Source organism: Panthera leo, chromosome F3 (genome assembly GCF_018350215.1).
Source record: "Panthera leo isolate Ple1 chromosome F3, P.leo_Ple1_pat1.1, whole genome shotgun sequence".
Lineage (NCBI taxonomy): Eukaryota > Metazoa > Chordata > Mammalia > Carnivora > Felidae > Panthera > Panthera leo.
This window is the reverse complement of record NC_056696.1, coordinates 58,975,475-58,991,629: the sequence shown is the minus strand read 5'-3', so window position 1 is coordinate 58,991,629 and position 16,155 is coordinate 58,975,475. Positions and strand designations below refer to the sequence as shown.

General features: G+C 44.7%; 1 long non-coding RNA gene across 3 annotated transcripts in view; it reads left to right on the top strand.

Moving 5' to 3' along the window:
• LOC122212117 overlaps positions 1–16,155 on the top strand; it is a 243,526-nt gene that overhangs the window by 212,886 nt on the left and 14,485 nt on the right. The window contains exon 5 of one of the 3 annotated variants that reach the window (XR_006199003.1): positions 3,032–3,883. The exons of the other annotated variants lie outside the window; for them this stretch is intronic. This is a non-coding gene — a long non-coding RNA (uncharacterized LOC122212117). Of the gene's footprint in view, positions 1–3,031; positions 3,884–16,155 lie in introns of those variants that run through there. 3 annotated transcript variants of the gene reach the window in all.

The window sequence follows — 16,155 nt, the reverse complement described above, 5'->3', positions numbered from 1 at the left end:
CTGGTCGAATTTTTGATGTGGGAAAAGAGTCACTGAAAGCAGTGAATTTTTGGATATTTGGCTTTCTCCATATGAAAAATCAAATGGCTTTAAGACACAGGAGAGTTGGCTGTTACAGGATATAGGGTGGCAATTCACTATAAAAGTGATAAAGATCGCTTGTTTCCTAGTGTATGAAGCACCTCTGCTGAGTTACTTTGGATATTAACAGCTGCTACCTAAAGCAAGTTCGGCCGTCAAACCTCGGACTTTTGGGTCAAAGCAGGCACATTTGATGTTACAATGTGAAAGTATGAAGGGTAAGAAAAATCTTACCCTGGATTCTTCTATTGAATTGTCTTATTTTCTCTTGGAACTGGGTCGACTTGGGACTTGGAGCAGAGTGTTGGGCTGGTGATTCCAGACCGCCCTCACTCCGTGGAGCGGCCCAAGATAGAGCACGGGGTGCCAGCGCACGGCTTCTGGCTTTGGCCGCTCAAGTCACAGCGTGAAGGCTGGGCAGGCTGCGTCCTGCAGGAGATGAGACCAAAGAGTGTGGATAGGTCACTGGCCTAAGGCCACACAACCAAGAAATGGTGGACCAACCAGGGAGTCTCCAGACACAGGGTGGAGTCGAGCCCTGTGCCTTGCCTACGCTCAGGACCATGCGTGGGGCCTGGAACACACAGTGAAGACAATGTTGAGAAATGGTTCCGACTCCAAGGAAGACACTGTTCAAGACTCTGGCCCTGGGGGCAGAGAGTGAGCTTGTCTCCGAACCCAGCAGGACAAGTAGAGATCTGGCTGAGCTGGTAGGGTAGGGGAGTGGATGGAAAATCACAAAGGGGGACGTGGGTAGGTGTTGAGAGTGAGTTGCGTAGACATCCAACGTGGAAGAAGAAGAGCTTGATTGGACGCCCAGGGCGAGGGGAGTCTCAGTGCTTAGCTGGGCTCTTTGTTAAAGAGAAGGACTTTGCCAAGGATGAGGCCTAGCTGAGGAGCTTAGAGCACCTGACTTAAGTTTAGTCGAACAGGGAGTCACTGTCAGTGGTTCAGCTGCCTTTGTGGGTGAATGAGGAAACCTAGGGGCACAGCTTCAGTCGGGGGGTATGGTGGAGACACACCCCGAGCTGTTCTTCTCAAGGCCTGTCATCGTCCTGTTCTGATTTGCAGAATTTGAGAGCCACATGAATGAACACGTATTTCTAATTTCAGCTAGCATCAAGCCAGGAAGGCTTCCTGGTGGCGGCGGCAGTGGTGTTGGTGGGGCGTGCGTGTGTATGCGACAGTCATGCTCTGAAAGAGGAGAGGGGAAGGAGAGGGTGAGAGCCATCCTATTTTGCTGCCAGTCTCCTGACACACCTTCAATAAGTATAATTATGTCCCCATACTCATTGTATTAATCTCCACACCTAGCCCAGGGTCTCATGCACACTAGCTAGGTTCAAAGACACTTGTTGGCAAGCCTGTCCCAACGGGCTCCCTGATGGATACTGGAAACATCAGCAAGAATGTGAATGCAGGAGATACCTACAGTGCCGCTCAGCGGGGTAAGAGTGCAGTGGAGACAGCGCGGGGGCACGTTGGAGGGGAGCGGGCACCCGCCACGCCAGCACCGACGTCTCTCCGCATTTCACAGTCAGCTTTTCCATCTTCCTAGTGAAATTGTAAATTATAGTCGTTTCCATTGGCAGCTAAAGAGACACTGGAAGATCAAAATTTTACTTTCATTCTAAATTGAGAATGTTTTTGGAAGTCAACTTTAGCTTGACCTTCTCTTTGGGAAAAACTATACTTAATATTTGTTTGAAGATGTATTATGAACTGGGTACTGTTTGAAGACTATTTAATTAATTAATTGGTGAATTATTCACTTATGTATTTATTTTTGATTGACATCCAAGTTAGTTAGCATGTAGTGCAATAATGATTTCAGGAGTAGAATCCATTGATTCATCCCCCTACATGCAACACCCAGTGCTCATCCCAACAAGTGTCCTCCTTAATGGCCTTGCCCATTTAGCCCATCCCCCTCCCACAACCCCTCCAGCAACCCTCAGTTTGTTCTCTATATTTAAGTCTCTTATGTTTGGTCCCCGACCTGTTTTTATATTAGTTTTACTTCCCTTCCCTTATGTTCATCTGTTTTGTATCTTAAATTCCACATATGAGTGAAGTCATATGATATTTGTCTTTCTCTGACTAATTTTGCTTAGCATAATACACTCTAGTTCCATTCACATTGTCGCAAAGGCAAGATTTCATTCTTTTTGATTGCCCAGCAATACTCCATCGTACATATACACCACATCTTCTTTATCCATTCATCTGTTGATGGACATTTGGGCTCTTTCCATACTTTGGCTCTTGTTGAAAGTGCTGCTATAGACATTGGGTTGCATGTGTCCCTTTGAATTAGCACACCTGTATTCTTTGGATAAATACCTAGTAGTGCAATTGCTGGGTCACAGGGTAGTTCTATTTTTAGTTTTTTGAGGAACCTCCATACTGTTTTCCAGATTGTCTGTACTAGTTTGCATTCCCACCAGCAGTGCAAAAGGGTTCCTCTTTCTTCACATTTTTGCCAACATTTGTTGTTGCCTGAATTGTTCATGTTAGCCATTCTGACAGGTGTGAGGTGATATCTCATTGTGGTTTTCATTTGTATTTCCCTGATGATGAGTGACGCTGAGCATTTTTTCATGGGTCTGTTAGCCATCTGAATGTCTTCTTTGGAAAAGTGTCTATTCATGTCTTTTGCCCATTTCTTCACTGGATTATTTGTTTTTTTTGGGTGTTGAGTTTGATAAGTTCTTTATAGATTTTGGATACTAACCCTTTACCTAATATGTCATTTGCAAATATCTTCTCCCGTTCCTTCGGTTGCCTTTTAGTTTTGCTGATTATTTCCTTTGCCATGAAGAAGTTTTTATCTTGATAAAATAGTTCAATAGTTCCTTTTTGCTTTTGTTTCCCTCGCCTCCAGAGACATGTTGAGTCAGAAGTTGCTGCGGCCCAGGTCAAAGAGGTTTTTGTCTGTCTTCTCCTCTAGGATTTTGATGGCTTCCTGCTGAGACTATTTGACTTCAAAACAAACCTGTAAAGGAAGCAGTATTGCTGAACACATTTACAAGTAAAGAAAATAAGGCAAGAAAGTGTGGAGAAGTCACTTGCCTAAGGCCACATGACCAAGAAACGGCAGACCAGCACCACAGCCTCGGAGCCCAGGCTGGTTTTCAGCCCTTTTGCGAGATGCATCTCCAAAACACACTCCTCACTTTTATAAGGGCTTCCTATCTCCTGGAAAAATGCTGACCACTCATTCAGGTCAATGTGGATACCTTTTCACAAACAGGCTAAACCTGAAATTCGAAAGAATGAGTAGATTATCTGGCACCTGGGCATTGAGACAGTTCATTCCCACAAATAGTCACAGAGTGTCAGCAGCGTGCCAGGTACTATGCTGGAAGGGAAGGAGCATGGGATTGGGCGAACCAACCTTTCTGAGCCTCAGTTTCCCCCTCTGAGTGGCGGAGATGATAGCACCTGTTCCTGAGGTAGCGTTGTGAGCGTCAGCAGAGACGATAACGCATGCCTGGCGCTTCACAAAATGCTTTGGGCAGAGTTAGAACTCAATGCACGTTAGATCCCTTTATCAGGCTGGCCTGAGGTTGTATAGTCTTGGGCTTGTGGAAGTGGCAGATTCTACACCCCCACTGAAGCACCCGCTTACCACTGTGTGAACCAGTGGTCTTCTCCCCCTTTCCCCCAATCACATGCACCCCCAGTCTGATGCCGCTGCATTGGGCATGCTCTCAACGTCTCAACCCTCTGGCCAGAGTAGTCTTGTCTGAAGTGTGAGATCATTTAATGGGGCACTTCAGTGTCCAGGAATAAAAGACAATGTCGCACAGTATGTCCTTGTGGAATCTTATCCGGGAGGTAATTTATTTGGTAGATTTCATACCCTGTTATACATTTCATGTGTGTCTTGCCCGGGATACAGAGTCGGAATACATCTATACTAATTAATTGCCCTAATTGTTACATATGTGAGGTTAGGGCCACTTGTACGCATTATTCAAATTAATGCAAAACAGATGGAAATGACACAATCAGCATACTCTTAAACACAATTATAGTGCTGGCTGTCTTCCAAGGAATGTGTTTTGAAGACTGAATTAGAATTCTTTGAAAGCTTGGCTTTTAGCAACAGAGACATAGCCTAAACCTTTTGAATCACCTGTTCAACTGATTTCTATTGTAGGTTTTGTATCTGAAATGGCAATGGTCTCAGTTGTCTATCTAGTACCCCTACTCGTCAGAGATGGAGGCATCTAACATAGCTCAAGGGAGAGAGAAGGCATTAAGGCAGAGATTTAAAAGTAAATATGCTTTACAATCTGGGTGTAACATACGATTAAGTGATAAAATCTACAAAGAGGTCATGCTTTAAGCAAGTATGATAAATAAAAAATTCAGTCTTATAAAACAGATTAGGGAGTGAATGATCCTATCGAAGATGAATGCTTTGCTTTGCAAAGTAATTTACCATAGGGGACATTAAATACCACCTGTCCTGGTATATTTAAAATATGGCTGCCATTTGAAAAGCGAGTAATTTATACACAGATTTTCAGGAGATAATCTAACATCATCTAACATCAGGTATAACCCATACAAGATGTTTTATTTATGATTCGACTAGAATTATGGATCAAGGATGGCCCTGAAATAAAATGTAAGGGAAAGTGCAGGCTTGACATTGCCTGGACGAAAAGAAGATAGGATGGCAATTTTAACTCTAAAAAAATGCACAACGAACGGACGCCACTCAAGAAGGGGAGGAGCTAAGCTACTTGAGAACATTTGGGAGAAGGTGTTATGGTTCAGTCTGCAGAAGAAGACACCAAGTGCACCTGTGTAAGACGGGGCGGTGGGGGCTTGATGCAGAGGAGTGGTCTCAGCTTGGTGCAGGGCTGAGGTGCTGCTGATGGCCGTGGCTAGCATGGATAGTGACATGCACGAAGAACTTTGTGTCGTAGGAACTGCAGTGGGTATTTTACGTGGATGACTTCTTTCAGTTCTCAGTTGGGGGACTATTGTTACTCCCCCGTCCACTGCCTTTGTTTCCCTATAGCTGAGGAAACTGAGACTCAGGGAAGTTGTCCAAGGACTGACGTATGGCTAGAGTTTAGTAAACCCAGGGAAACCCATTGCTTTCGACAATTATATAGAGAGAATCTAAAAATTTGTTAGACCCAAGGAAGACTCTCCCATCAGTGAAAGTTTAAAAATTCTAATACGTTGCTAACATTTTCAAGGTAATATTTGCTGGCAGGGAAAGCATACTTACAAAGGGGCGCCTGGGTGACTCTGTCGGTTTAGCATCCGACTCTTGGTTTCAGCTCAGGTCATGATCTCACGGTTGTGAGATTGAGCCCCACATTGAGCTCTGTGCTGACAGTGTGGAGTCTGTCTGGGATTCTCTCTCTCCTTCTCTCCATGCCCCTCCCCCTGCTTGTTCTCTCTCTGTCTCTCTCTCTCTCTCTGTCTCTCTTTATCTCTCTCAAAATAAATAAAACTAACAACAACAACAAAAAAGGATTGGCTCTTAGTTGCCTTGGATAATATAGTTGGAGGTCAGGGTAAACATAGGAGAATTGTGTGACTTTCACATCCAGCGAATCTGTAACAATGCAGTGGTTCCATTTCTACAGGAGTATGGAAAGTGATCCAAAGATCTAAGTTTACAGATACACCACTGGTACCGTTTACTCTGATTGAACATAACCATAGCTTCTGAATAAAATACAGATGCTGTGGTTGGCCTGAATTTTATTTATGTTTATTTTTTTGATTTGTGAATTGTTCAACAAAGAGTCTCCCCAAACTATAAAAATGAAATCATGTTCAGTTCTGTGTCTCAGGAATCCCACTGTTGAAAATCAAGCTACTCCACAGATCCCGGCTGCTTTGGAAATTCTGCCGGACGTAGAAAAGTGCCAGAGTTGCTCTAGACGCTTCTCGCACACCGGTAAATGAGCCTGCCCCTCTGAAGTCTTCTCTGGCTGGAGCTGTGACGAAGCACCTCTCGTTTCAGATCTCATCGAACTATCTTTTGACCATCCGCCTCGTTGCCTTGCCTCTCTGTCTTTATGATCAACCTCATGATTGAGTGGTTTAATTTAGTTATCATGAAATGTCTTTCCATTACACCAGCGGTTTTTGTAATTTGTATTACACACTGTCATCTATTTTGGAAATTTTAATTTGGTAAAAACCTCTCTCATGCAGTGTGTATGAAAGAAACTACACAAAAGAAAATCGTACTGTATTGATTTCTCTGGATCTAATCGTTCTCTTGGGTCTTGGTGAATTTGACTGTGTCTGGTTTTTCTCACATAGGCTTGTCAAAATCCACAGAAGTGTTAATAATATTTTATGTCTACATAATGCGTCCTTTTTTGTTGGGCTGGAGACAGTAATGCCTTGAAATGCTGATTCTGTTGTCTTATAATTACTCAGTAGCTAGAGTAGGAAATATGTGTAGTCTGAAAGCAGTTTTCAGCTTCTTTGTTGTTGTTATTGTCGAGTTTTTAGCTTCTTAAAGATAGAAGGTTAGTGGTGGAAAGAGGTCCAGATTGTTTTATCTACAATAAGAGCATTTTCTGTTTACAGTAAGAGTATATATAAATTTTTGGCAAAAGCAGTCAATTTCTTAAGAAAAATACTCTAGTCTCTGTCAACATAAATGCAAATAAGTGATTCAGTTAATTTAGGGGAAATTCAATAACCATTAGCCTCGAAATCTTGTTCCAGCTGGTCTGCTTTGGGGAGGAGAAAGAGGATTATCTTTTTTATGAATAGAACATTTTTTTCATTTTGAAGTAACCTACTTTGCCACTGATGATGTTTTATGTCTTAAGGACAATAGTTCCCCAGCTTTCTTTAGGCTTGCAATAATCCTAAAATATCTTCTTCTATCCTTTCCTTTCTAATTTTACTCAGTTTTTTGGTGGGTCTCTTATAAATAGCATGTAACTGATTTTTTTTTTTTAATATAGTCCAACAGTATTTCTCTTGAGAATTTAGTCCCTTTACAATTAATGTGAGTACCAATGTATATGGATTTATATGTACCATTTAAAAAATTTTTTTTAACGTTTATTTATTTTTGAGACAGGGAGAGACAGAGCATGAACGGGGGAGGGTCAGAGAGAGAGGGAGACACAGAATCTGAAACAGGCTCCAGGCTCTGAGCCATCAGCACAGAGCCTGACGCGGGGTTTGAACTCACGGACCGCGAGATCGTGACCTGAGCTGGAGTCGGATGCTTAACCGACTGAGCCACCCAGGCGCCCCATACATGTACCATTTTAGAATTGTTAGAATTAAATTTCTTTGCAAACTTTTCCTCCATTTTTAGTCACACTTTGCTTCCAAAAATCTTTTTTCTAGGTGAGATTATTGTAGAAGGCTCCTTATTCTCTATCAACATGTCAGGGCTCCATTTTGGCAATGGATAATGTTGCTTGGTGCTCTAACAACCTCCCTCCTACCTGTGAGAGGTCCCTGCCAGGGCCCCTGGGGAACCTTTTTGGTTCCTACTCATCTCCACACTCTTGAGCCTGCTTGGTCTCTCTTGACATTCCTTTATTCATACAGCCCAGAGTCAGGTCTTGCTTCTCTGTCTGGTCCCTCTGAATTACACTTTACTTGGTCTGTGCATCTCTTTGATTCCCCCATCCCATCATCCCTGAATGTTGCTTTTGTGACTGTCTTAGCTCCACATTTTGAAAGCTAGATCAATCTTTCCTCTAGGCTTGGCACTGGCCCCCAGATCCCGAGACTGAATATCACTGCCTCCTTCCCCACAGGTTCTGGATGCTTCTGGAAGGCAGAGAGGTCAGTTTGGGAGAATGGACATGTTGGCCTTGTCCAGTTCTCCGGTTCTCATTCCTGGCCCTTCTTCCATGAACAGCAAAAGCCCCCAGGATATGCTGAGAACTTCCAGAATCTCAGAGCTGAGTTCCTTCGATTTCACTCTGCTGATGAAGGTTTAACAACTCAGCCAGAATTGGAGGACCCCACTCCTTAAGGTTAAGAAAACAGAGGACTAGCTTGCTTTCTTCTCTCCCTCCCATTTCTTAAGCTAGAAGCCTTCTAAAGTATTTTATCTTATTTAAATTTCTGAAGATATTTTAAGAAGTTGGGCTTTTTACCAACTCTTTGTGGTAGACGGAGAGCCTTTCTTCTATTCATTAATCCCTCAAATTTTTCTTGAATACATACCCTGTAGGTGCTGTTGTAGACACCAGAACTGCATGAAAATAGAAATGAAAAACAAGCTAATAAGCAAACAATATCCCTGCTCCCAGAGAACTTATGTTTCTTGTGAGACTGACAAATATAAATAAATACACATACAAACCAACAGGTACTAATTATTGCTCTGAGAAGCAAAGCAGGGTAATTGGCTAGGGAGTCACAAGTGCACATTTGTGTGTGTACATCTTGCCATATAGAGTAGTTAGAGAAGGGTCCCTTACGAGGTGACATTGGAGCAGAGGTCTGAAATAGGTGAGGGGTTAATAAATGCAGATAACCAGGTAAGATTGTCCTGGACAGAGGAAACAGCGAGGAGGAAGGAACTGGAGGAAGTTCATGGAGACACTAGAGGCACTGTGGCTGGAACAAGACAGGCAAGGGGGAGAGTGAGGTCTGGAGGCCCACGAGACCCCCCAATTTGTTTTGTAGGATTTTCGTAACATCTGTATACTGCGGGAACACATCAACCTCGACGCACTCATCCAAACTACCTGGGGAGGTTGTTAAAAATGTAGTCATAGGCCTCACCCCACAGTTTAGTAATAATCTCCAGTACACTTGAGAATCTGAATTTTTAACAAGCTTCTCTGGTGACTCTTAGGAAGCCACACCAGAGCTCCTCTGTAAACTGGTATCTGGGGGCCACTGCGGCTGATGAAAGTTTAAAGATTGCCTTTTGAGGATGTTAGCAGGAACTAGAAACCCTGGCGGGAAATACAATCACGCCCCCTTTCTGCCCTTTCTAATACTGGCTCTAGTGGGTGGGATGGGGGAAGAGGTGGAGGGATCAAAAAGAATGGTGGGGAGAATATTGTAAAGGGGAGCCAGAAGCAGACTAGAAATCCCGGTTGTAAACCTTTGAGCTAAGCCTACAGTTTAACAGTCAGTTCCTGAGATGCTGCTGGGCATCAGGAGTGCAACAAAGTATCACAAATTTCTTTCTTTTTTAAATTCTTTTCTTAAATTTAAGTTTGAGAGAGAGGGAGAGAGAGAGAGAGAGAGGGAGAGCATGAGCAGGGGAGGGGCAGAGAGAGAGAGGGAGACACAGAATCCGAAGCAGGCTCCAGGCTCCGAGCTGTCAGCACAGAGCCTGACGCAGGGCTCGAACCCAAGAACTGTGAGATCATGACCTGAGCTGAAGTCAGAGGCTTAACCAACTGAGCCACCCAGGCGCCCCAGAAATTTCTATGAGCTGGAAGGGTAACCATGTTTCAACATATTGTTCAGAGGCTTCAGCATGTGCCCTGGCTATCAGGAGCCTGCCAGCAATAAAATATTATATTTCCCATTAATCTTTCTCCTCTGTTGATGGAAACAAAGCCAAGTACAATCTAACTTAAACCAAGAAAATAAAAGAGAGGCAATGAATTATATTTTCTGTAGTGGGTTGAATGATGCCCTCCCCCCCCCCCCCCCCATATGTCTATATCCTAACCCCTAGAACTGAGAACTTGTGAATATGACCTTACTTGGAAAAAGTGTCATTGCCGAGGTAATTCAGTTAAGGAACTTGAGATGAGATCATTCTGGGTTATCTAGATGGGTCTTAAGTCCAATGACCAATGTTCTTAAAAGATACAGAAGGGGAGACGTAGACCCAAGGGAGAAGCCTATGTGAAGATGGTGATAGAGACTGGCGTCCTGTAGCCACAGGCCAAGGAGCACCTGGGGTCACCCTGATCTGGGAATGACAAGGAAGAATCCCCCCCCCCCCAACCTCCATAGCCTTCAGAGGGGGACAGACCCTGCCGATACCTTGATTTTGGACTTCCAGCTTCTAGAACTCTGAAGGAATAAACTTCTGTTGTTTTAAGCCACAAGGTCGGTGATAATTCATTATGGACGTCAGAGGAAGCTAATACATTTTTTTTTCACCCTCTAAGGTTATCTCTTGACAACTGTGGACCCTTCAGCCCTGGCCTGTTTCAATTTTTACACAACTGTGGTCATACTTTCTTCCTTTTGCCTTTGAACAGTAGATATCTTCTTATGTGCAATTTGAATTTATAATGTTATTTTCCTTCTTCTAGATACAGGATTCTTTCTTCTCCTTTCGTAGCATTTTCTTTTATGTTCCATTTTATCCAGAGACACACTTATTTCTAAGAATATACCGTTTTCCCTGGAAGCTTTATCTAGTGGCTGATGCCTCTCAGAACCCTCCAAAAAGGGACCGGGTTGAATTTTACCATGTGAGATGCAGCTTCTAGGCTCGGAGAACCAAGGACTCTAGTAGTTCTCTGAAACCTGGAAATTGTCACATTATCGATGTAGGGACAGAAATGTTTACAGAAATGCAGGTGGTGACAGTGTTTGGACTTGTGTGCTTCTGGTTCAGTCTTAGCTGGCACATAGCTCTCGGTCCTAATTCCTCAGACTGACCTTCAAGGCTGCCATGTGTGGGCTCCAGACATTCCTTCAACTTCCAAACTTCTGTCTGTAGCTCCCCAGTGTGTGCCTTGGCTCTCGTGGCTTCCCGCATCGACATTGTCCCTTCCCTCCTGTCTACTGACCAGAATTCAGCTCATCCTGAAAAGCTCATCCCAGATCTCATTTTCCCCAGGGACTGACACACACACACACACACACACACACACACACACACACACACACACACTCTCTCTCTCTCTCTCTCTCTCTCTTAATGTTTATTTGTATTTATTTATGTATTTATTTATGTATTCATGTATTTATTTATTTGGAGAGGGAGGGGCAGAGAGAGAGGGAGACACAGAATCTGAAGCAGGCTCCAGGCTCTGAGCTGTCAGCACAGAGCCTGACGCAGGGCGCGAACCACGAGATCATGACCTGAGTTGAAGTTGGACACTCAACCAACTGAGCCACCCAGGCGCCCCTCTCCAGGGACTCTCTTGACTCCCCCAGCCTGTTGTGATCTCTCCCTGCTCTGGACTAACTCTGAGCCTGTACAAACCCTGAGTCCTGTCCTTTCATTTGTTAACTCCCCCGTACCTGGCATAGTGACCCACACTTAATAAGAGATCCTTCCATGGATTGAGCCAACCCTGACTGTGATTTTTGTTTTTAATCTCTTGCTTGGAAAACCACTAGTCCTAGGTACAGATGGTAGCCCCTCTTTCGCATCAGATCTGGAAACGTGGGGCTGTTCTGGGATGCCTAATTGTTCTTCACAGATAGTTAAAGTCTGCTTCATTTGTTCCAGCACTAAACAGGGTCTCTGATTTATAGGAGTTCGATCAGGCAGCAGATGGGCTAAGTGGCAGTCGTAGGTCTCTGCCATCGCTGCCATGGCTTGGGCCAGCAGGCAACCCCGTGGTCTAGCTTCCTTAACCTGTCCACTCACCTGCATGGGTATTCTGGGAGCACTGGACATGGCAGTTGGATCCCTCCTTTCCAGCAGGCCAGGACCTAGGGAAATAGAATACACTAAGACGTCGTCCCTGCTCTGGAGAGCCTTGCTGTGTCATCACGCAGAGCCCAAAGATTCAGGCTGATCATCTGCTTGCACCAGAGCATGGATGCTCTCTATCAGGTGGGGGGAAGGGGGAGGGGGTCCGGGGGTGGGGGTGGGGGTGGGGGTTGGGGGGCTGGGGAAGAGAATGGCTGTGAGTCCAGGCTGTAGTTAGAGGGATTGCGTCAAACTCACCATGCTCTTGTTTCACAGCATCTTGGCCTTGGCCTTTAGTACCTTTTGACAGGTACCCTCTCTGACCCCTGCTCGCCCCTGTGTCCTGCCTGCTGGGATTCTTGGTCCAGTTCTTACCTCCTGGAGCAGCACACTTTTCACCTGACTTCCTGGACTACCTTTTTCAGTTGGCGTTGTCTCGGTGCCTGTTGCTTCTCTTCTGCCCAGGGACAGGTCAGCAGAGGGCAAATGGGACCCCTCGATCCCATTCCTTAAAATGGATATATCTGTAAATCCAGCCTCATCCAGAGTTTTGTCCATCGTGAGAAGGTGCCCCCATTGTAACTCAAGAGAGCTTTGGTTTAGTGGGGTTTGGCTTCCCTGTCAGTGTTCATCCGCATCATCTCACAGCATCCCAAGAAAGGGAACAATTTGGGTCCATTCTGCCCTAAAAAACTACAGCTTAATACATTTTTTTTTAGGCGTGTGAGCCTGTGATAAAAGTTCTAATCTCTGCAAAGCATGAGAAGAAGTGTTAATACAGCTTGGGAAAATACCCTCCCGTCCTCAATTTCCTGGCACGCTCCGGTCCTTTGCCAATGTAGAGCTTATCTCGCCAAGGCAGTGGATTCCAGAATGACATTTCTTAGACCAAGACATAGAATCTATTTTTTCATTGCCTACAGTTTCCTTGCAGTATTTGGGGGAAGCATTTAGATTCTCAGAGGGGAAAAACATTATTGATTTGGATAGCTCCTCTTTTCTTGTCGTTTCCCGCTTCCTTTTTCCTTCCTTCCTTCCTTCCTTCCTTCCTTCCTTCCTTCCTTCCTTCCTTCCTTCCTTTCTCTCTCTCTCTCTCTCTCTCTCTCTCTCTCTCTCTCTCTCTCTCCAGCTTTACTGGAGTCATTGGCTTTATAAGAGTATCAAAAAGGAATCTAATTTTGAGAGAAAAAGGAAATGCTTGGAAAGCTCTCTCTGGAAGGCAGTGGCAGTATGTAGTTGGAGAGTTGGACTCCTCAGGACCCATTCACTGAGTCACTCTCCTTGTACTTTCTGTTAGGATACTCAGCCTGGGGAATCCCATGTGGGTGCCAAGTGTGGGTTCAGTAAGAGTGGAGGCCTTGTCTTATTTATGTGTATAACCTCAGCACCTCATCTGTTTACCGGGGAGGCTCACTGGAAGAATGAATGAATGATTGCATTGGAAATAGGTCCAGCACAGGATTTTCTTCAGACCCAACTGTCTTTCCTGGGTCATTAGGTATTTAGGTTGGTCTTTATTTATTTGTTACACATTTATTGAAAACCTCCAGAGTAATCAAGACTTTGGTGAATGCAGAGAGAGCAAAGGTGAAAAAGGCAAGATCCCTTTTTGCAGTGTCTTTGGCTGATACTTAAAAAACATTTCCAACAGTAACTCCTTTGAACATAAAGCACAATAATACTTAATGATCAAATATTCTGAATTAAAGCCACCCCCACTCATAGACTTATGAGGAGATCATTCAGAAAAGATGAATAGCTAGAATTCACACACACACACACACACACACACACACACACACACACACAGCAGGGGCTACCCCAAATAGTCATTGATTTGGCATAATTGAAATTTGAAATCTTTTGTTCCTGTCATTCATATTTCAACTAACTTTCAGAACTGGGGAGGAAGGAGAAGGATGTGTGCCCGGGCTTAGGAATTTGGCTCCTGGTTAGAGGTTGTCCTGGTCAGTTTGTCCCCACCAGTTTCTTCCACATCAAGATTCCCCTCTGGAGCTGATTTGGCCAGTTTTTTAAATATTACATTTTTTTATGTCATTATGTTTACTGTGCTATTAGGTGTTATGCCTTATGCATTACTTATACACAGTAATGTTCACTTATGTTAAATGTACATTTGATGAATTTTAGAATCCTATACCCATTTGTAAACCCCAGAACAGTGAACATACAGACTACTTTCCTCACTCAAGATCTTTTGGGTGTCTTTGGAGTTAATCCCCCTCTCCATGCCTGGCCCCAAGAAACCACTGATCTTCTTTCTGTTGGTATAGTTAGTTGCCTTTTCTAGAAATTCATATAAATGGAGCCATAGATGACATAGTCTTTTGTATTTGCTTTATTTCATTCAGTGTAATGCTTTAAGACTTGATAAAACACAGATTGCTGGTCTCCACCCCCAGAGCAGAAGTACTGACCAGTAGGTCTAGGGTGGCTGGAGAATGTGCATTTCTCACAAGCTCCCAGGTAAGACTGATGCTATTATGGTCCAGCAGCCATATATTGGGAACCACTGAACCCATGAGGGGATCCATGAGTTAGAAGCCTCCTTCTGTGGAGCTTCCTTTGATGTTGTTCATAACCTTGCCTGTTGGTGACCCCACTTACCACACAGAACAGAGAGCTTGATTTATCCATGGAAGGTTGGTGCTTCAATGCCTCATTCTTACCATCACCGCCATAATCCTTGTGATCCACAACCATTTATGGTTAAGTACATGATCCAGATTTGGTCACTCTGCTTTCTTTCCTATCTAATTTCAGCCCGGAGGCCAGACACAAAGGCTCTTTGTTCTGTCTGGGGCTCTCTAGCCTTGCTCCTTAACTGTGGCCGGTGCCCTCAGTGCTTCTCTAAGGCCCAGAGCTTATAAACCTTCATATTCCTGAAGGACAGGAGCAGGTCTCCTGAAGGGAGACCATGGGCAGGCCTGGGCAAGGAATGATGAGATGAAGAGGGCTGACTATGGAAATCATGCCAGACTCAGAGGCCTCAGTTCTGCTCCTGGCCTCTGTTCTTACCGGCTGTACAGTCTTGGGCAAGGACACTTCTCTTGGCTTCAGCTTTCTCAGCTGTGAAATCATGATGATAAATAATAAGAGGGTGATAATGAAGTTATAATATAACAGTCTTATAGAATTACTCAATAGGCTTTGAATACCCATCTCATGCTAGGTGTTGTGCAAGATGGTAGAACTAAACCCAGTCCCTCCCCTTCACAGGTGCGATGGAGGAGCACCTGATTTTATCCCACGATAGTGGCATTCATATGTATTGCACTGTGGGATTGTAAGGTGCAATAATAAATGGAGGGATGGGAAGGAAGTAATGTATGGGCTGAGATTAGTGGAGTTACCTATCTGTTATAATTATCTGGAAATTATCTGGAGAATTTTTTTTTTTTTAAGTGTGAACACATAGGCCTAAATCCCAGCCATTCTAATTGACTCGGTCAAGAGGGGCATGGGATCTGGACGCTGGTTTTTCAAAAACCATACCACATGATTCTAGTGGGTACCCAGGGCTGAGATCCCTTTGCTTCATGATTTGCCCACCTGAAGGGGGGGGGGATGCTTTTGCTCCTCAGTACTGGGAGGAGTTCACCTGTTCCCTTGTAAACTGGCCTTGCAGCTCTGACCTTGACTCCAGGGCGTGGTTTCCCTGGGAGAAATCCTCACTTCTCCACTCCACAGTGGAATTCAAAGGAAGGTCCTTGAGATCAGAGGGTGATGACCATGTCTGAAGAGCCAACCTATTATTTACCACAAACCCGAGACAGATGGAATGCTCCAGAGTATTCTTACAACAGCTGAGTTGCCAAGGGAGGAAAATGAGCAAAATTAATCAGCAGCAGGAAGGGAAAGGATGTTGTGGAGTAGTCAAGCAATTAGAGCCATGTTTCAGATATAGAGTTGAGGCCCTTGGACCAGCACAGGGACACCTGGAAGAGATTGCAGATGCAGCCAGTGGTGCCATGTGATTGGACCCGGGGAGTCTGAGAACCTCACAGGCAGAGACCAAAAGCCAAGTTCTGAGTGATTCTTGTCCTGCCACTGGCCGCTGCCCCTGCCCTCTCCAGGGAGACACCACAGGCTCCCCCTGGCCCTGGCCCTGGCCCCAGTCTACCCTGTCCAGGGCAGGAAGGAGAGCAGAAGCATCAAGGGTGAGGCCAGAAAGAGCCAAGATGGCAGGCCACCTGTATACTTCGCCTGGCCCCTCCCCTCCTCCCTGTCAGTCCACTCTGTGGTCTGTAGAGTGTGACATCTCTTTGCTTTTCTGTTCCCTGCTGGGGCTGGAGTCGTGCCCTGAATTTGTCTCTCATAGTCAGTGGGGCCTTTATCCAGACCCTGACAGTGGTCCCAGTGCCCATGGCAAGACTGCCCTCCACTCCGATGGCTACACCTACCTGCCTCCTTCAGGGCAACACAACTAACTTCAAACTCCTTGGATTATAAAATTC